Source organism: Pieris rapae, chromosome 11 (genome assembly GCF_905147795.1).
Source record: "Pieris rapae chromosome 11, ilPieRapa1.1, whole genome shotgun sequence".
Lineage (NCBI taxonomy): Eukaryota > Metazoa > Arthropoda > Insecta > Lepidoptera > Pieridae > Pieris > Pieris rapae.
The window spans coordinates 139,154-160,573 of NC_059519.1; the positions used below are offsets into that span (position 1 = coordinate 139,154).

Sequence of the window (21,420 nt, forward strand, 5' to 3'; positions counted from 1 at the left end):
ATTATTTAGTAGTATTTTTATTCAGCTGGAGGGAGAGGTAATCACCTTCCTTGAGGTGACCTTCATCGACGTCTGTTGAATTAGTTCTATAAAAATGTTATAAAATAAATACAAAAGAAACAATTGAAAACCAGAAGGAAATATTTTGTTTGACATTCTCTCGACTGTGTACCTTATTACTTATCGCTTCGGGATTTAAAATGTTTTTGTTGTTATCCTTAACTAAATTTTAAATGCAAAATCTAATTTAGATCCACAAAAAAAACAAAGAATAAACTATATTTTTAACAGTTGGATAAAATTAGAAACGACAACCTTCAGCGGTTTAGTCACAAAAAAGTCGTAAAAAAAATGTTCGTCCCACCTTACCATATCGGAAAGTTAATTATTGTATTTATGTATCGTTCGACAGGCCAGTTTAATAAGCAATGTTATAAGTCAAGTCCCAAAAAGGTGGCTAATATCTACGTTGAAGGCATAAAAATAATTCGGTTCGCTTCGATAGGTCGTCGACCTATCACTTTGTCGTGTGAAGTATGCCGATTGGTAATCAGTAACTTGAAATACATAATTAACGCCCCTTACGACGTGTTACAAATAACCATTACCGTTCCTTAACTCTGATAAAGATTTAAGATTTCCTAAATATGTATAGTAACTGGTTATCAGTTTTTACCATAATTTCAGTTTGTCTGTACCTATGCGGCATAAAAAGAGCGTTTGAATAAGAATATTTTCAGTACAATTTTTAATTGGTAACCCAAAATCTTTAAATAATATGTGTGTATTTAGATGGTTGTATCGTGAACTCATGAATTATCTAACCTCTTTGAATTTAAGATAGGTTTAGAAACATTACAGGATAAACCTTTGACTTTGAGGTCTTTGAATTTTTCACAGCTTCAATGTTGTCTGTTTACGTTTGTCCAGTTCTTGTAAAACATGAAAACCTTTTGTCCGTTATATTTAAATGTTTATGTTGCATTGTACGACTTCAAGTCTCCCATCAGACAGCGGCGTGGCAAAGTTTGCCTACAATAAAATTTACAGGCCACACCCAGACGTTCCATTCATTTTGGTCATAAATTATTTAGGAGAATATTTCCAATAAATATTTTTGTCTTCTATTGATAATTAGAAAACGTTACGTTTCGAAAAGTTAAATAAAATACAATATATAAATCTGTATTTATTCTATGTCCTGTATGATGAGCGTAAAAGATTAAACATATTTACAAAATTAATCGTTTCACGTCTGTTATACTTAAATTAAATTTGAACTATTATCATGTCAGAATACTATTTCTAGAGTCCGCGTGACACACCTAAGTCCAAGTTGTAATGTCCCTGTCGCCGGCGGAAACTCTGGCCATTCCCACTGCGAAGGGACCACCCTGCATGAACTATCCACACGTCGTTTGCTCTAATATGTACTGTCTCTGGACTTAAGGTTTAGTTTGTAAAACCTTATTTACTTACGTTATGTTCACTTAAAAGCTTTATAATTATGAAAATAAATTCTTACGGTTGAAGAATAGTAAGCAGCGGTAGAGTTCTATCCTTTATGAAATATTAAAAAACGCTTCCTTATTTTATTATACGAAAAATTGTTTGTGAAACTTGATAAATTTTAATTAAAATCTCGGAAATAGCAAGGTATTCCGTGACATTTGACGTAAACTGAGACTTAATTGGCACGTTGTCTCGTCTCATTTATCAAATAATTTCTTTATGATTTACTTTTTTTTTAATTTTTTGTTTAATGTGCAAATGCTGTTGTCTAAAATACATTCGTGGTGTTTGTAGATTCTATGTTTTGTGGAATAGATGTATAATAAGTTTATAGTTGTACAGGCCGCCGTAGACCTAAGAGCACTTTTATGGTTTTATCTGCAAAGCTCAGAACACTACTGCACCCGTAAGAGCACCTTTTTAACCGAACCGGTTTAACGAGTCGCAAAGTTAACAATTTTATTACATAGCTAAACTTTCATTCATTGCATTTCATATTTTTCTTGCAATGGTTTCGTGATCATCTCTTATAGTAATTTAAAAGATGAAACAGCGGCCGTTAAGTTCTAAATACGGCACTGTCACCCGAAAAGAAGCCACGCGTTCGTAAATAAGAAGAAAAATGTGCACTGGAAAATATTGCCAAAATGTAATTGAAACTTCTTTTGTGACGGATGTAAAAAAAATAAGTCACAAGCAGTTTCTGCTTCGTAATTAACAGTCACGCTCGTTCTATATCATAATTATTTGTTATTCGAGATTCTTGATGCGGCGTGACGTCTGCATCAAATAATGTATCTTTCGACGTAAGCTCAATGTCACTTTCGAAAAATTCTTCTAAAAATAAAGAATTTTAACGACTACAATGTCATCCAATTATAATTTATATGTAGTTGATTTATAAGACAAACAGAGATCGAAGCAGATTATCTATGAGCTATTGAAAAGGGTGTAATATATACGTAGATTTAGCCCGCTTCTTGTTCTTACGAAACTTGGAAGATAGCAGTGAAACGATGTGCTCTATCTATCTATCTATCTATCTATATAGCCACGTTTTAAATTCATTCTCTTTCGTTGTTTATCTGCAAGTGATTGAAACGACAACGCTAGAGCGAATGAAGCGTTCGAGTGACGTTCGGCGCCCTCACTACGCTATCGGCTATTATTAAACGAGTTCATTGGAACATCTATTTGCGCAATTTGTAGCATCGCGCCTTCATAGCATTCCGATGACCTTACTATTCGCGCGTGCATTCATTCCGAAGCTTGCGATTACTGTCAATTTAAATTTTGGCACTTTTTGTTTTTGAACAGCGCAACATCGCTGCTGTCCTATCTCCATAAGACATACAATTATTGATCTTACTAATCGTAATGTTTAGTTTTGAAGAGAATTATTGGTATCGAGACCGACTCCGTGATTGACGCATGCGCTCTTATTTCACTACACGTCGCTCATTCACTGCGCAACTGATCCGTCCAAGACATATTTTTTAAGTAATTCAATAGATTCAGTTTCTTCGACGAACAACAGAATTTAAAATTCAAATTTAAGATGTTTAAAATACTATCGGTAAGTGCGTCGAGGAGCTACGCTAGTACGAATGGAAAGCACTGGCCAATCTGATACCTCAGCGCTTCTGACGCTTGTAGCGCTCGCCGTTTGTTTATGTTAACTTATAAAGCGCTTTTATAGATCCCACCGCCGCTTGACAAGATTTCATATTACGCCTTCATACTAATTTACTTTTTTTCGCCCACTGATCATAACATTGATGGCTACTCTATACCCTGTAATGAAGTGATTTTTACAAAGTGACTTTATAAGAGTCACAAAAAAGTCTTATGGCGCTTGCTGTTTGACAAGAGTTGAGAAAGGCGCTGCGTCGCGTGAAACAGCGCGGCGACTCGCGGGCGTCGGGTGGCGAGGTTCCGCGCCTCTCGACACAGGTTACTTATTGTACAGATCTGATTTTACACATTTGAACCAACATTAATACAAAATTGCTGTTTAACAAAACCGGTAATTAGTTAAATGGTAGAATTGAATATGAAAATCTATGAAATTTAATTAAGGATTATAGAGACGTTGTAGTAAAAGCGTTTCAAATCTATAGTTATCTCTCTCCAAAGAGGAATAAAGAATGTAACCTTTACCTGTATGTAAAAGTTGCTAGTTTTTATCGTTTATGAATTTATAAGAGCTAAAACAATTTTAGATACGTTCAAAAATTGTATATGTGAGTATGAGTTTAATAGTCTCACTTCTGCCTAGTTAACGATTGGCGTATACTTTACGTACACCATACCGTAGAGACTAATCAGCGTTCTCTACGAACACTGTGCCTCTGTGCGGCACTACTCTGCGGTGTGAGTGCGCCATTGCGCGTGTAGTTGTGAGCGAGCGGTCGGCGTTCAGTCGGCGGCGGCAAGTCACGCGCGTTGTCTCGTCGCTCGTATTCCTGCACTTCCACTTTCAGGCTTCGGCACACGCCAAATCGACCTCGTCTTCAGTGGTTTCACTTGTGTTGTGACTTTGTGTGACAGTGAAATCGTGTTTCCGATTGCGGATGTGCAGTGATGGATAAATGACCGCGCCACTCGACGCGCGAACATACTTTCTGACTCCGCCAGAGGACCGTCAAAATTGAGCCCAAACTGTATCTCCGAGGTTGGTACCCAAATCGAATCCGAAACCCACGGTCCTTGTTGCAAGTGTGCCCGAGTGGTTAGGCGAAAACTCCGTCTCTATCGAGTTACAGACTCGATGTTTAATCAAAGCATAGACGTCAAGCGTGTCTGACCTATCGTTTCAGGTCTACGCTATCCTCTATGGCAGCTAGAGTGTAGGCTGCAAAAAATAATAACGAAGTATATTGTTAGTTTTTATGGCGAGTAGGTTATCCGCGAGGTGAGAGCGATGTCGGCGCGACGCGTTTGCTGAATATTTATAGCGAATAGCGATCAACTTGGAAAGTGTTCTATAGAGGTTCTGGGTCGTTCATGTCTCATTTTTATTAAATCAGCAAATGAGGTTCTATTCCGACTTAAAGGACGTAATTGTCAATTAATCTAGATATTTGTCAAAAATATTAGCAACTGTAAGTACAGAAGTAGGCTTCTATGTAAAGCCACAATAACCACAACCTAGATTCAGAAGAAAATACATTATTATCCGATATTAAATTGGTTTATATATAACAATACATTTTTTATTTATGCATAGCTCCAGCATTTCGAGTCCAGAAACCATATCCCCCGTGGATATGGTTTCAGGTCAGCAGACAAATGAATTAAAATAAAATATGTATACAAAACGGCGTATTAGTTCGGTAAAAGTGTGTGATACTGGCTTAAAGAAAATAATTGCTTTCATACCTATCCTATTGAGTTTTTATCTATAGCCAAGCAAATTATTACACATCATTTTAGAAGAAAAATCTTCATAATTACGTAACAATAATTGTTCAATGAATAATCTTATCTTTAGTACAAGAAGCTTATAAGTTATAATCTTGTAGGTTTAAAACTCCGTATCGCCAGTTTTTTTTAATAGAAAAATGTCATTTTGACAGTTTAAGCTTATACAGCATCACGTATCGAAGGCCTTGAAATTATTAAAGGCTCTATCTTAAACCGGTCTCAAAATATGGCTGCCTACTTAAGACTTATTCTATTATTATTAATATAAAATGGTGGGATGCCAGTCGAACTCGGTTCAACGTAGGTAAGCATCGCAGTATGTATATATATATTAATTATATACAGTGGGAATATTATATGTTTTCTGTTAGATAACGTTATAAACATAAATAAAAAACACATTTAATATACATAATTTGAATCATTTAATTCAATTCAATTATTACTGAATATACATTATACATTCCCTTTTATTATTCGATTCATTTAAGTTAATTTTATTTGAAAACATTGCAGTTGTTAGGTCAACAACACTTCCCCCAGTAAGTCAGTACTAGTGCAGCTTAGCTCGGTATAAATTAAATTACATTGTATCGACTTCTATAAACTAGCATTACAGCTAATACTTTCATTGGATAACAGATATCATGTAGCGTTTTAACCGGCTTTTTATGTTAACTAAATGCTGTATATTTTACAGACAAAGAAGGGCTCGGTGGAACCTAAAGGTAGAAGAAGAAACGATCGCATCATCTCAAAGACTTTCATGTGATTAAATTCAAATAGAAATAAAAGTGTGAAAAAAGATATTATGTGTTCTAAATTTATTGCAACACACTTAAAACAACGCTCTACCGAAAGGAAACAATTTCTACAAAAACTGAAAACATTCAGTTGATTTAAAAAGTGAAATCATATTTCCCGTAGCGCATAACGCCAGTTGTTTTAATTGCTGGAACTAATCTCACCTTACGAGGCGAAGCGATGAAGTCTCATTTACATTCTATACCTACTCGTCGATAGGTCATTCGAATTCGAAACATTTTTACATAGTTTTAGTATGTCCTATGTAAGATTTTGCTCAGAGCTGAATAGACTTCTTAAATAATACTATACAGTCAAATTGGGATAAAATAAAATAATAATATTCTATAATATTGGTAATATAAGAACTCCTATTGAGAAACAATATCCCAAACGGAGCTAGCTGGTCATGGCTATTATATGTGCATAATGTGAATTACAATTTAATGCAATATGGCTAGAGAATTTCCTGTAAATAAATAATGGTTGGCATCATTACAGTCACGACGCGACGCTGCATCGCCTGTTAACAATATCAATACATTATAATCTGTACCCCATTGTCATCGTGCAACGATGCATGGATACTTAGACCTGTACTCTAAAACGTGAACTATTCTTAAATATTTTTCTTTAGGGTGCAATGGCAATAGTGTTCTAAAGTTGACCGCACTTCGGCCGTGATGTAAAGAATAGAAAAAATATGTGCCAATTTTTAACAATCAGGGCAAGGCTGTGGCCCCGATTCGCGGGAAACATCGCCTCGCAATAAATCCGTTATACTTTTATCTGTCCCTCCAGTAATATAATATCACTCTTCAGATAAACACATCTTAGTAAACTAACCATATGTATCCTCTCACTGAAGTAGAGGTCATGACTTAGCCCTCAAAATAATAAATCTTAAACAACCCAAAGTCAAGCATTTTAAATAAACGCTTTTTCATAAGCGTCTCGATATTCTGAGGTCGTTTTAGCAATTGATTAGAGTCGATAATTTTTGCGTGGGTTCTTCTGTAATGCGAAACGAAATTAATTTATCTTATAATACATATAACATTTCAAATAGTTTTTTTATGTAATAATATATATCGAAACACTAGTAAGTAGTTAATGTCTAGTTTGTATGTGTGTTTTCAGTCAATTTGAGATTTCATCTAGACACTTGCGTGTTTGCAAAAAAACTCCTAAACAGAAACGTAGACATGGAAGACTCCAAGACATTCATTATCACTTCGGACGTCATGTCAGTTTCTTGTGTCAACAGTCGGCGATTGCAGGTGCTCGGATGCGCGGTCGTTCACCTCACCCGTCACTGATATTTGGCTACTATACATACATATCTATAGTTCCAGATAACGGGCCTAGACGTTCCACTGCCCGGAATCGGGACGTGCCACATTTACATCACGTAATCAACTTTTTATGTACCTACTGCGTTACTTAGTACCTAAAGGAAAATTTATTGATTTATACGAAATTTAATATAGTTTTATATTTAATTTAAAACTATGTAATAATAATTTTATAGAGGCTTGTCAGCAATATAGAGTACTACATAACTAACTTATTAATATTGTTTTTACACCGTATAGAACATTGACCTCAAAATGTTAATTATTTCAATTTCCTCTGCATTAGAAAATAATCAATAAAGTAATTACCCATATCGCGTACAAAAACGTTGTCAATGTCATTCATTGACCCAAAAAGCATTGTTACGTCATCCTAAAATTTCCTATGTGATTCGAACCCGATCTGGCACGCGATTGAAATTTTAATAATACTCGAATGCAAGAATGAAGTTACAAAAAAGGCTTTCGGGGTCACTAACACGGGGTTAAGATCCGAAGACGCGGCAAAAAATCCCGGTGTCCAGAGGGCTTTGGCTAACTGCGCTCGCGCAGGGGACTGAGCCGTAAGTGGGACACGTACGGGTTATTTCGGTTCCCGAATTGGAGCGGCCCGTTAAACATCGGAGTCTTCGAGCTGGGGCCGGGACGAAAACAAATACAAGTTATACGTGCGGTGGGCGTTTCCTAATGGATACATAGATTTTTGTGCGTGGGTGTGTTTAATAGATTCACTCCGTGATACAAGATTTCTTATTCGTCATAAATCTGGTTACTTTGATGGACGGATTAGAATTAACAAAATACATTAAGTGGATTACCACCTCTTTCACGCCTATTTATCCCAAAACCTACCAATTTGTCATAAAATAAGAAGTCCTTAGATAATATGATTTTATTTAACAAATATTGAATATATTCTATTCTGTTACTGTTACGTACCTGTATTATTTTCAATGGTCAGCTTGATATACAGTCATAAAAGAAGAGCTATTATATATTTCTAATTTGTATGATAAGAATATCAAGTTACAAGATACATTACGATTATAACCTTTTTGTTCCGATTGTTGCTAAGACGTATTATTGAAAAAATATGGTAATTTTATTATCTTATGATTCAACCTGTTCTATTGTATAATTATAATAGATAATTTTTCACTACTGGAAAAAACTAGTCGACCATCGACGAAAATATATTAATATCATACCTATGTCTTAAATACTAAAACAAATAGACAAATATGGCTGACATATTGACGCATTCAAGGAGGTAGGTAAAACCGAAGTTTTATTAAAAACTGAGCTGATTTCGTTACGTCGATTACTGATGCTTTCAAATAATGTCGATTGGGACGGTCCTCGTGCATTCCACATCTTGCTCACCCACAGCACTGGACCGGTCTTTGCTTGTACGAAACTCTATAATGCGGTCAGATTTTGAAGCGTATCATTTGTTTGATGCTTAATGTGACCGCGACGCCTTTTGCTTCGGTGGGGTTATAAGGTGCGGTCTCAAGGTGAATCGCCCGGTCAACACTCGATTGAATGCCTAGACCAAACATTACCGCGTCTCTTACTTATTCATAACAACATTTTACAATGTGATTATGTGACGTGCAAATGTCTATTGTTTTGTCATAGACATAGATCAGAACAGTAGATTGTTTCCACATGCGACTTGAATAAAAACAAATTTGCCTTTTGATGCGAACACTCTTTATCAAATTCTATTAAAAGTATTTTGCTATCTTATTACCCCATGTCTTATTCTTTCGTGTTCCTCAGACAATTAATTAATGTCAAGTGATCAAATACTAAAGAACCGAAAACGATACAGCACCAGGGTCGTGCCCAGTGTTTAGTGAAAGCCCTAGACTTAGCTCTGAACTAATATGTTGAACAAAGCTCCAGATGACGATGACAGGGCGTGGGTTTCATAATCATGTTTCGTAAAAATAAACTACACGTTCTATTTAATATTATAAGAGCTCTTTTGTGTCGAAACATAATAGGCTCATATTATTATTTTTTTCTAAGGCTGAATAAGCGGGCTAGACGGGTTTAACATAGATTTTCTATGGCACTGAATTGTGTAAATTTTATGCCACGTGCGCTGACTAGTGTCTATAAGCTTTAAAATAAATGTATTAAAGGGGGCCTATTTGATATGTTCCCTTGTTAAGCAATCCTATGGAAGGAAGGCGATGGAGCTCACACAATAAGGCCAGAGGGCCGTTGACCGAAATAAAACGCAAAGCTTAATCGTTAGAAAACTGGAACCGGTATCTGTGCCGGCATTTCGCATTCAATCAGCTATACTACAAGTTGTATTTAGTACTTACCCTGGTATTATTTAACACTAGGCATTGAGAAAATATAATATATATATATATATTTTTATATCATAAATGTGAATAAGCCTTTGATTGCCGTTAAATAGCAATATACCTACTGCGTGACATACTCAAGACATTACACTAAGCTGAAGCTAGAAAAACTAAGCTTTCTTCCCTTGCATATTAATGGTTTCAAAAAGTAACATATTTATAAAAAACGTTGAAATATTCCTCGAGTGACTCTTATTGAGGTCGTTGAACCTTTAATTAAGGCTTTACGAACTCAATAATTTCTGAAAACATTGCAACTTGGTACAACAACAATCAGTACGAAAGTATCACAATTAAATCCCAAATAACTACATTCTTTAATAGTTTACATTAATTTATTATTTTTCAAAGCAGAATAATTACTAGAGCTCTGTCTACCCAAAGTAGAGTTCTAGTAAGTTCTAGTCATTATATCTAAAAACAAACTGCAAGATGTTCGAGCCGTCGTGAATTCAGTGCAATAAAGTGCATTTTTTTATTCTGCGAAGACAGCGTATAAAATTAGCGAGTGTTGATGTGGTTTAACTCGATTTCCACCTCATATTGGTAACGAAGGGCCGGTCTCCTTATCTGATCATGAAACTTTTTGGAAATAATGATTGGTTAAATTCACTCTTCAATTATTAAAATAACCTCTCGCTTCATGATTACCGCTACTCATCAGAGCACAATATTTCGGCGTTGCGCAAGCGCGCGCGACCATAGCAATGATTGACAATGGGCAATGGTGCTCGGACGACCTACATGTCCATTGTAGCGTCAAGATGGAAAAATCGGCCAAGGTAGAGTTCTGTAAGAAGCAATTTAGGCTTTCTTAAATCTTACTAAATGACTAAAATAATTTTAAACAATCCTTACTTTTGCCTTTTTATGATGATCATCTTTAAGCTATCTGGTCGATTTTAGTATGCATAAAATCATATTCATAGCATTTGTGGAAAATGACTTCAAAAAACTGGAAGCAGGATCGGAATGGACCGGTAAGAACCTATGAGGATGGGGAGGATATAGATTTCGCTGGCGGACATCAAGGAGAGACAAGGAGAGAGAGAGACGGAGAGATCAAGAGAATATTATTATTATAGCATTAGATTAAATAAATAAGTTAAATTATTATGCTCTATAATTATTCAAAGTCAACATTTTTCCTTATAAATTTTTAATAAATTCCATTATATATTTCTTATTAATTTCAACTAAAATACCTATCAACTGCACAGTGAGTTCGAACCTAAAGCACACTTTTCTTTTTACATAACGTTCACGCCAGGTAGAAACCTTCACATATTTATTCTGACAAGACTAAGGTGTTTTGACTCGAATTATATTGAATTATCGTCATGATTTTTAAGCTTATGTAAATTGAACAATACCTCTTGCCTCTAAAACCGGTATAACGTTTTTTTTTCAAACGACACAGTTTCTAAAATAAATCCAGTTCTTAATTCGAAGCTAGCCTATATTTTTTAATAGCGTGGCATCGAACGAACTATTTTTTTTTTATTTGTTTAGGTTAAGCTTAAAGTTATTTCGCTAAAAGTTACGCAATTTAAATTTCGCCTACAAACTAAATCTTTTAGGGTTTAAGGCAAATGTATAAAATATGGTAATTATTTGAGATGCTAAGGTCAAAAAGCTAATCGATAACTAAATTCACGACAAAAGCGGAAGTGCGACACGTGTTAAGTTATCTTGGCAACAAACATATTATACTTAATAGACAACAGTACGACATTCTATTGATCGAAAACTATTTACTATTAAGAATCTTACATTGCTGAACAAATGGAGTTAACAAAATCGTTACGGTGCAAACAAGCAATGGAAATCGTCCAAACACAACGCTTACGTTATTTAGTTACAACTTACGTAACGCAATCGGTCACTAGCTGCACACTCACGCTCACACTGTTACATTCTGTAGTTATATTAAAACTAAAACCATACAATAGTGCAGCTGCGTTTCTTTTATATTTCGTTATGCTAAATTCTATTAAAATTTAAACGAGTTCGTTATGATGATCTAGGAAAGGTACACTTTTCAAATGATTAGCCGTCTATATAAATATAAATTCCGTTAATAAGACCACTTTATACTTGATTATAGTATATAAACATATTATTAGATTATTCTGGAATTCCTTGCAGAAGGCTTTTACTGGTGAAGAGTCTACATTAATATAATTAAAAAACAAATCAGTGGCGCTACAACCTCTTTAGGTCTGGGCCTCAGATGTCTGAATCTGTTTTATGATAATTTTTCAATTTTATATGTTAGTAGGTGATCAGCCTCCTGTGCCTGACACACGCCGTCGATAACGAAACGATGTTTTCCTAACTACTCGAGCGAATGTTAAATACGCACATAGAAATAAGCCCATCAGAGCACAGCTGGGGATCGAACCTATGACTACAACTACGACTAGTGGGGTAGTTGGAAGGATGGTCCGCCAATGGCTAGAGGCGTTTGCAGTGGCGGGACAGCGTTTGGGCGGTGCGTGCCGCGTGCGTCAGGGTCAAGGACATGCCCATTCAGCTCCGAACACGTGCCCGAATGTAAATATCGTACTCAAAACTCCCGAATTCACCCTTCTATAGCTTTAATTAAAAGAGACTATCATTGCTCGATCTAAAATTGGATGCACTTTGTACTTGTGCAGTCAAGAGTAATTTGTGAGTTCTTTAGTTCGATTTGTTTAATATATTATGTATAGTTGACTTGTACTATTCGAGCTGATATCGGCTGCATCATCAGTTGTCGGGATGCGCTAAAGCCTCAATAAAAGATCCTGAAACAAAAAGAAAACAGTCGCGAAATCGCAAGCAAGGCATTCAAAGGGCCCCTTGTTCGTGCTGTGCTATAATCATAAACATAGAAAACGCACAAAAGCCTCTCGGCGTCGCGTCGCGTTGCTGTCAGATAAAGTTGTAGCATTTCTTTTGCTAGACGTGCGGAGCGGCCTACGGAGTGAGGGCGATACGCGGGAAAGAGACGGCTGCCTCACGCCGATCGTTAGCCCTGATCTTCAGCGCGCCACAAACACAGAGCCCGACCGAGAGCGAAATTGCAGCGAGAATGCACCTAGCTGTGTTATTAACGCGAGCGCTTCAGGCAAAAAAGGCCTTCTTCCGCTGTCGAAGACGGACAAATCTGTAGCGAATTTCAAGGCAAATAGGACGCAAATCGCTCGCACGCTAATGTAAACTGGTTATGTTTCCCGACAAGCCATTGTGGACGTTGTCGTCGGGGCATAAGCTTCTTTCCCTCGCGCCGCGGCTCCGCGCTATGCTGACTGGTATATTTAGCCCGCATTGCAACGACCGGCGTGGATACACCCAGTATTAGGTCGCTCGCACGCACTGCTGAACTAGTCGGAGGGCTTCCTATTATCGATTTATGTTGCAGATGCCGGGGAATTTTACACGTTTTTTCTTACCGAGGCTTTCCTATTTTTCACATCGACGCGCTGCATTCAATTTCTCTTTCGAGAACTTTATTCACAAGAATGTTACCGAAGAAAACATAGTGCTTTCACTCGTATCTTAAATTCCGATCTCACCGCGATATTTTTTTGATTTGTCTGGCTAGCATATCTAGGTATCGTAAACTTTCAAAAATGATTTATTGAAGTAGGTTTACTACATCAGCCTGAACAACTGAGTAACAACAATTTCACTATTAGCCTAAGTGGACTATTATACATCTATGTAACTATATATATATTTATTGAATCTTGGCCAGAATTTAACTACATTGTAGAATATATAGATCGTTGTAGTGACCTAGTTGGTTCCTTTTGCAATATGAATTACTTAATCTTCAAGCAATAAACGAATACTTGTAAAAGCAAGAAGTAAAGTTATCAGTGTATTAACGAATTATTAGGATAATTTTCTCTATGGAACACATGTCTATAAGGCAAGGCAGTCAGGGTTTGCTTGAAAAGCTTTGTTTTCCCCGCAATTACATTATCATTTCAAAATATTACATTTATCGTAGTCGTTGGTTCAATTATCAATGATGAGATATCAACATAATATCAAACAGCAGATTAATTCACAGTTGACAACCGTCTCCATTGCTCGGTAAAATTAGCCAAAAAATAATTTCCTAACATCCGTAAGTAAACTGAAAAATTGGAAATATTCCAATGTTTATCGATTTCGCCTTTTAAACGCCCTTTGTGGAGTTTTAAAATGCGGTTGCAATGTGGCATGTTCGGTGAAATGCTAAATATAGGCCGATAGCGGGGAAGGAGAGCCTGGTTGTGCGTGGTCAGGATTCATGCCCCCCTCGCCCCACCCCCCTGGCCCGCAGTTATAGGGCTGTCTGTCTCTACTCGACAGGAGAACAATGTCTCGACCGCACTGCAGCTATGCGAAACAAAAAGACTCGCTTTTCATTTAGATAATGAATAGTTCGTATTGAAAACTGACTGAGGAAAATATAAGGATATTCAAGTTTTTTTGTCACATTCCATTTTAACAACACTGACCTGTAATTCAGGCTTGATTTAGTTTTACAAAACCGCCACTTTCAAAACCCTGTTGCTAGTCTGTGAAGCCTTGAGTCAGTGTATAGATTATGTATATAAAACGCGCGTGCGTGTTACATATGTGTAGTTATGCACAGAGTGTAAACAAGTCTACATTTAGAGAGTATGGAAAAAGTCGGGAGTACGGTCAGTGGGGGAAGAGTGTGCTATGCCACGTAGCCATGTTACCATAGGTCAGGAATAATTTGGACTACGCGTTTCTGAAGCTAATCAATACAGACATAAAGATTTGTTTTGTTTTTTGAAACAAATCAATTTAATCTCACCATTTGAATGCTTATTCTAAAGACAGGATTAATTTATTGCTAAAACATTTTTTTAAAGAAGGGTGCGCATCCTGGACCCTTGTTAAATATAAAAATCTATAGGCCGCCCAACATTTTCGCTTTAAACAGCAAAGATTTCACTTTGAATTTTAAAAGCAACAAAACTTAACATAACGAGGCCAGCAACCCGCGCAAACTCGCGCAATCTGTGTCTGTGTGCGTATACTTAAATTAAACGTGTCTAGAACTGCCTACCCTCACACTTGCGCGGCTAGTGTATTTGCAACCTCACACATTTGCATGCCCATAGCCCATGTTGCAAAAAGGCAGTCGAAGACAATAGACTTTTTGAACATAGCTATGAATCGAGTTGTGGTCGTTCTACAAACGCTTCGTTCATTTCTGATTCTGCTATATAACGTGTAGCCCCATGTACCTACGTAGGCTGTGAAGTTTATTTTGGTCTTGGCTGATATAATTTTCGTTAAATGGTATAAATCAAAGCAAAATCGTAGAAAAGCTATCTATTTGTAACGTAACCAGACTGAGCAGGCGATTTGCCAATCAAATATATTATCCCTGCAAAGGTTGTTTCTAAATATACATTTGTGACTATGACGAACTTATAATCATCAATTAACGAATCATCACTCTATTTTATCTATTCTAATGATAATGGCTTATTATAATATCTGATCTACGACGGCCTCAATGATATATTATTAAATATTTATTACTTATTTTATTAAATATTACTAAATTCTACTGAACTTTCAGTAGAATTTAGTAATATTATCAGTATTAACTGTCTATTACTTTATTTTACTTACGAAAAATAATGTTATTACACGACTAAATATCATTCACCACATTGAACTGTACGAAAACTGTAACGGAACTTTTAAACCACAATAGAGTCAAAAGTTCTGTGACTTCTAATATAAACATAGGAATCTACTGTACTTTTTAAGGTTATAAACAATTCTAGTTTACCAAATAAAACAAAAACAAATGGCTTTTAGTTAATTTAAAGTTCAATCAAATACACCAGGTCTTCAAAAAGCTGGCTTATAGTCCCAGTTATGCACTAATGTTCACAGTTTTAAAATAGGAACAGAGTATCTCGAATATTTTATTTAATATTGAGAATGAAACACGATATTTTGTAATATAATAAGGGTTTTTATCCGAGTGAAAGATCACAGGCTAAGACTGTTCAGTTTCTCAAGATAATTTGCAATTACTTCGGCTTAAATTAGAATTGTAATTAATGTAATTTGTTAAGATTAGACATTTAATTGGTTGTGTAACTTTCAGATTATAACGCCACCCCGCTGTTCGCCTCGGAAAACGCCTCCAGTGGTATGTATTCGGCTAAAGCTTTTCTTTGCGATTTTCGCTTCCCATCTCCATACACGTATACATCCTTAATTTCGAATTGTTTTTTAAGAACGAAAAAAGCCAAATCATCTCTTGTTTCTTCTTCAACAACATATTTCAAAAGTGTTAAAGAAGATATTACGAAAAAACAATGAAGTAGTTTTAAATAATTGCGTATTTAATTACTAGCAAAAAGTGCATTAACCTCAATATTAAAACTCGTATCGATCGAAAAGTCGTGAATCGCCGCCAGCATTCTGAAACGTGCTTTCTGGCTTTCTCCTACCCTTTTATTTCATAATCTATATCTAGATAATTCTAGAAGTCTAACTAATCATTTAGAACATCTTAAAATTATGGTATATTTATCTGAAGATTTATGTTAGCTGTTAATATTGCTCCGCACACCTTGATTGCCCGTCTCCTATAAAATTGTTATGTTTTCTAATAAAATTACATGTAACGGTTTACACGATGCGAAAAATGTTTCATAAATTTAATCTGAGCCTTCCATTAAAATGGTTGTACTTACGTACCTTCGAAGGTGGTATAAAATGTATCGAAGAAGACGTGCGCCCCACACATCACTGTTGACGGCAATTGTTTTCCAATTTACGAGGCATATTTGTTCATTTTATGTCAAGAAGTCGATACTGAAGATGAACTAGTGCGGTGATAAGCGTTTGATTGCGTGATATTCCCAATACGTGGCTATAGGTTATTAACCCAGTGAGATAAGGTATCGCCGTCGGCGCATACGTCCTACATACTTCCGCGCGCTTGTCGATGTTTTGTCGGGTACATATCTATAGACAATTTTCAAAACATAATATGTCGGTTATATACAAATTATGCAATTGTCGCTGAGCATTTAACGATTACATTCGGTTTGTTGTAGTTTGAAGGTCGCATATAATGCAATATTTGAAATGCAGGGACTTCCTTGGCTTTTTCTTAGCAGTAGTTAGAAGAGAGAAAAAGAAAACGAGTGCGCACGAGTCGCAACCGGCAGACATTTCGAATTTAAAAATACTTTCTAATCTATCATCACCATCGATGTGCGCTGTGGTCCAATCATTACTATATCACGCGATACAAAATTGGTTTACCATCTTTTAAAATCTATTGTACATAGTCAGTGTAGGCATGTACGGTATCAGGGGTTATATAACCATGTTGCGAAACGAAATGAAATAATGAGTATATTTAAAGAGCTAAATAGTCAGGCGACTGAAGTCTAGACCTACTGTTTGCCGCTCGCCTAGAAACATGTCGCGTTACTTCGTCACTAGAGAAATTATCAACTGGTTTGCAATGCAACGGCCATTTACAACATATTCAACATCCAGAGCCGTATCATTAAATGAAAGTCGATGTGAACCAGCTGTCATTAGCTCGCTATCTATTTGCGGTCGGAGATAAATAGTATTGAAGTCACTTTCTCTTGTTAGCTAGCTCTTTTGCGGTTCACCACCGTCACTATTTCTTGACTTACGAAACTTCAGTTTTAACAAACGCTCGAGTACAAGAATCCCTGCGTCAGAGATATATTAAATAATTCATATAACGATCTTGTTATTTCGAGATTTGACTTTGAAAATGTCCAGGTGTTGTAGGGGGCTTCGTCTAAAACGTTTCAAGGGAATAATAAGACAAACGATTCAGGGCATTGCATTTTAATATGTACAAAGTGCGTAATCCTTTTGGGTGGAGCGGTAGTCACTAACGGTCCATTGAATAAACATTGGAATCGACAATTATTGAACACATTGAAATTGATGCAATCGTTGCGTCTAATGACGTCAATGTTTACGTACATCAGCCAATACTTCAGTATGCTTTTACTCAGCTGCGAAAAACACTGTTCCTTATTTTTAAATGCAATATATGTATTTAAGATTTAATAAATCGCATTATTTCTTGAATAAAATGTTGATGTATTTCGCATGCCCGCTACGAGTTAATGACAAAATCTTGAACTTGGAAAAAAAAAGTAAAAGGCGATCATAAATTTATCAACGTCAGTGAAATATCGTGCCAAAATACGGCAGGTATAATATTGTTATCGGGATTTGACAAATATAGCATGAAAAGGCGTGACCTCACGTTACCTTAGGAATTAAGGTTACATGCAAACTTTAATCAAATGGAAACTAACTAAGTTCATTAGAAATTAAGCTTATAACACAAAAACTACTGTAAAAATATTTCTGGCGTATTTTGTAATCCTAATCCTCAAAAGTAAGTTCAATTATTTAAATGGAAGCTACAAAACATAGAATACATCTCCGTAATAAAAATTGCAAACATGCAAGATAGGGAATTCTTTGTTGAGTCTTCACTACGAACACAAGTCACACAATGAACACTGTTCCAAGCTGAGAGAAAATTAAAGGATTAGCTTTCCAACAAACCACTAAGGCACGTAACAAAGCTCCGAGCTTCTGTTTTGGATTTAAGAAAATTATTAACTCTGTAATACTTCGCCCTCGTATTATTATATTGTAATTAATTAGCATTTGAGATCTTTTTATTCGTTTTAGTATTTATTAAAACACATAGTAAAGGATCGTTCGATTGATAATCAAAGAACTTTAGTCGTTTGTTACTGTTATTTTTAATGTTTTTTCACGCATCGTGACAGGTCGTAATGGTCACATGCATCTTATTGTTATGAAAGAGTACCGACTGGGGTCATTTGCCTCGGATAAGATAGTACCCGTGTTTTTATGTTGGATTAAACAACACGTGATTTTTCTTTAGGTTATTTGAACTAATGTCAACGAAGGCTGATGAAGGCTGAAGTCTGGACAGCCCTCGCTGTATTCCATTTTCTTTTAAAAAAATTCTATACAATTATAATTACATCAGAACAGAGTGACGCAATATATTATATGTATTGTAATTTGCAAATGTAATAAGATTGGGACATGTTTAAGGTTTTTTAAAATATTGGATTAAAGGTATTTTAGTTTAAGTTTAGAACGCCGTAAGTTGTATATTTAAAATATTGTGTTTGGGGTTTTAATCGTAACCGAAATAAATTTCAGTGGATACCCGAAAAAACCAACTCTTAAGTAGATTTCGTTGCTTGTACTATTTAAATCGAAAATACTCTACTTTACAACACAACCTTTACAAAAGTTTACAGAAAGAGACACTAGAGTACTTTCGTAAAAAGAGGAAAATCGATGCTAAGGTTCTGTAAAAATAAGGTACAATTGCTATATAGAATATCGTTTCGGGTAGGTCAGGCTAGATGAGAGAAACCGAAAGTAACCAGTTCAAGTACAGAGGGTATGAGGGAGTGACTGGGTCGCGCAGCCTCCGCCCTCCACATACCTCTCTTAAAATAACTTTGTAATCTCTGTGAATCGCAATAATTACGGTATTCTTAATGAAATAATAATCACGAGTCGTATTGCACTCAATCATAAACGTCGGTTATGTATTTTATGAATATATTTTACTGAAGCAAAATACCTTATTACTTCGGGCCGCGTTCTTTTTCATATTGTTAATTTGGATTTATATACCCACGTTTCGTATATTACATCCCTGTCATAATGTATGTATCATGAGTGTGTAATCGAATGTGTCAATCGTTTCAATTCGTCTGAGTGGCCAGTACATATTATATATATACAACGGTTTAAAAAAGCCCAAAAAACGTATCACGTTGAGTATTCCAAAAAACAAGCAGTATTTTACACATAAACCTATTTGTTAAAGTAAATGCACAGTACAAATATTTCATATCAGCCACATTATGTTGCAATTCGATAAGTATAACATTACATTCACTTGACCGTCTACTCGCTGACCCATATTTATATTACTAAATTATAAACTAAATTTGTGTACAACTTTACTGTCTCGAATAACATTTGACTTAAAACAAACTCGATGTCAAATTAAGAAAACCAAGCTTAGGCGTGAGAGGCTATTTCTATTTAATATTTTGCCTTTTTAATGTATTGCAGTTTCAGAAACACAAAATATTTTAATAAAAGTGTGTTAAATATTACAATTTACAATCAGACACATGTAATGTAAATAGTTCTTTATGATTCAACGAAGGCACGAAGCTCCAAAGTGCGTATCGATTGTGTAGGATGTAGGTTACAGGCTCCCGGGTCAAAGGTCACGGGTAGGTCACCTCTATCAGGGCAACAGGCCGTCTGGCTCAACCGGCAAAACCTTGCGATGCTCTGTGTATCAGGCAGTACACACCGGAAGCGATATGAAGAATATAAAGGGAGTCAGGAAATCGTTATAATGAAAAATTGTTTAACTGTTTGGACAGTAAATACATAATGCATTTTTAGAAATATTTATGTATAATTTGGTGTACATATTCAATGGAACACGATGCATATTTATGGATAATACATTTCAATAATGAACGTAAAGCTAGCAAAGCATAGGCCGTAATTATTATAGACACACAGGCTTAAAATTGTTCACCCAAGTATTATTTTCTTATTCATCCTTGAAGCTCTTCAATGGCCTACGACGTTATAAATTGTATCTACTGTACTAGACTATTCTTTATTATGAGAATAAATGTCTTTAAACCTAAATATATTCTTCAGGCTAAGAGACACACTACGTGGTATTTAAGACAGTTGGGGCATGGGAGCATCTTCATGGGAGAATTGCATAGCTAAGCGATGCGTGTAACGCAGACTTTAGAAATTTATTTTGTTTCTATAAATAATAACAGTTTAAACAATAAGTTCGAAAAGCTTGTATTTTTATTTTATGTAAATATGAAACAGCTATAAACATTTTAAACTTCTGGCTTTTATACACGACGCTTGATTTCCTTACAAAGTACTTCACATAAAACAGCGCACTAAAATACAATGTAGTGGCCTAGCATTCAACCTATAATTTATTAATATTACCTATACAATTTTCAATAATAATAAATTGAAAATCATTGGTCTTAAATTCCTGTATTTCATTCTTAAATTGTATTGTATTTTTACTCTTTTATTTATTGATAAATAATTAATGAATCTTGCCTTTTGCGCTCCTCGAGATGCGTAGAAATACCTACGAAACTCCCGTGTCTTCGCCATTTTCGCAGCTTTTTTGAAAGAGAGAACAATACAAAGTCAATTAAATATTTATTATTTGAAGGATCAAGAATATTTTACAAAAAAATCCTTCCTTCATTCGTGAAGACGATATTCGTGTTTATTACATTTACATTCTGAAGACAATATTTTTTGTATATAACAAACATGCCAATTTCGTGTTCAGTTTCAACATTATATTACAAGGTAATAGCACATGTTTGTTCAATGTAAACACTGCTTATTACTAAAATTACAAAGCAATAAATCAAGCTGTGAGTACACTGTACACTGTACAGTGCATAATTATGCCTTTAGGATTTTGTTTGTTTCGAAGTTCCCACCGAGTAATCAGTCACCTCACTCTTGTATGGTTGAATACTGGTTAGTCGCCTTCAGTACGAGAAAAATAAATACGATATGCAATAGGCACACTTTATTCACTTCTTAAGTGTTTATTTTCTAAGATCTATAATTCGAAATAATTTCAAGAGTAAAAGTATGCGAACCGTTAGATCGCCGTCGTCTAAGGTTTCTCGGTCCTTTAATTTGAAGAACAACGCAAACATATAATAATGCAAATGTAAATAACAGCTTGCAAATAACAGCTTCCGATACACGCAACCATATATTCACAAACTTGGGAACCA

The 21,420-nt window shown here is 35.5% G+C and overlaps 1 protein-coding gene across 2 annotated transcripts in view; it reads left to right on the forward strand.

The window, feature by feature from the left end:
* The first annotated feature begins 3,915 nt into the window (after window positions 1–3,915).
* Window positions 3,916–21,420, forward strand: part of LOC110991576 (ecdysone receptor) — a 78,595-nt gene continuing 61,090 nt past the window's right edge. For both annotated transcript variants that reach the window (XM_022256975.2, XM_022256976.2), the window contains exons 1-2: window positions 3,916–4,186; window positions 15,624–15,668. The gene's annotated coding sequence lies outside the window, so the exon portion shown is untranslated. The remainder of the gene's footprint in view (window positions 4,187–15,623; window positions 15,669–21,420) is intronic.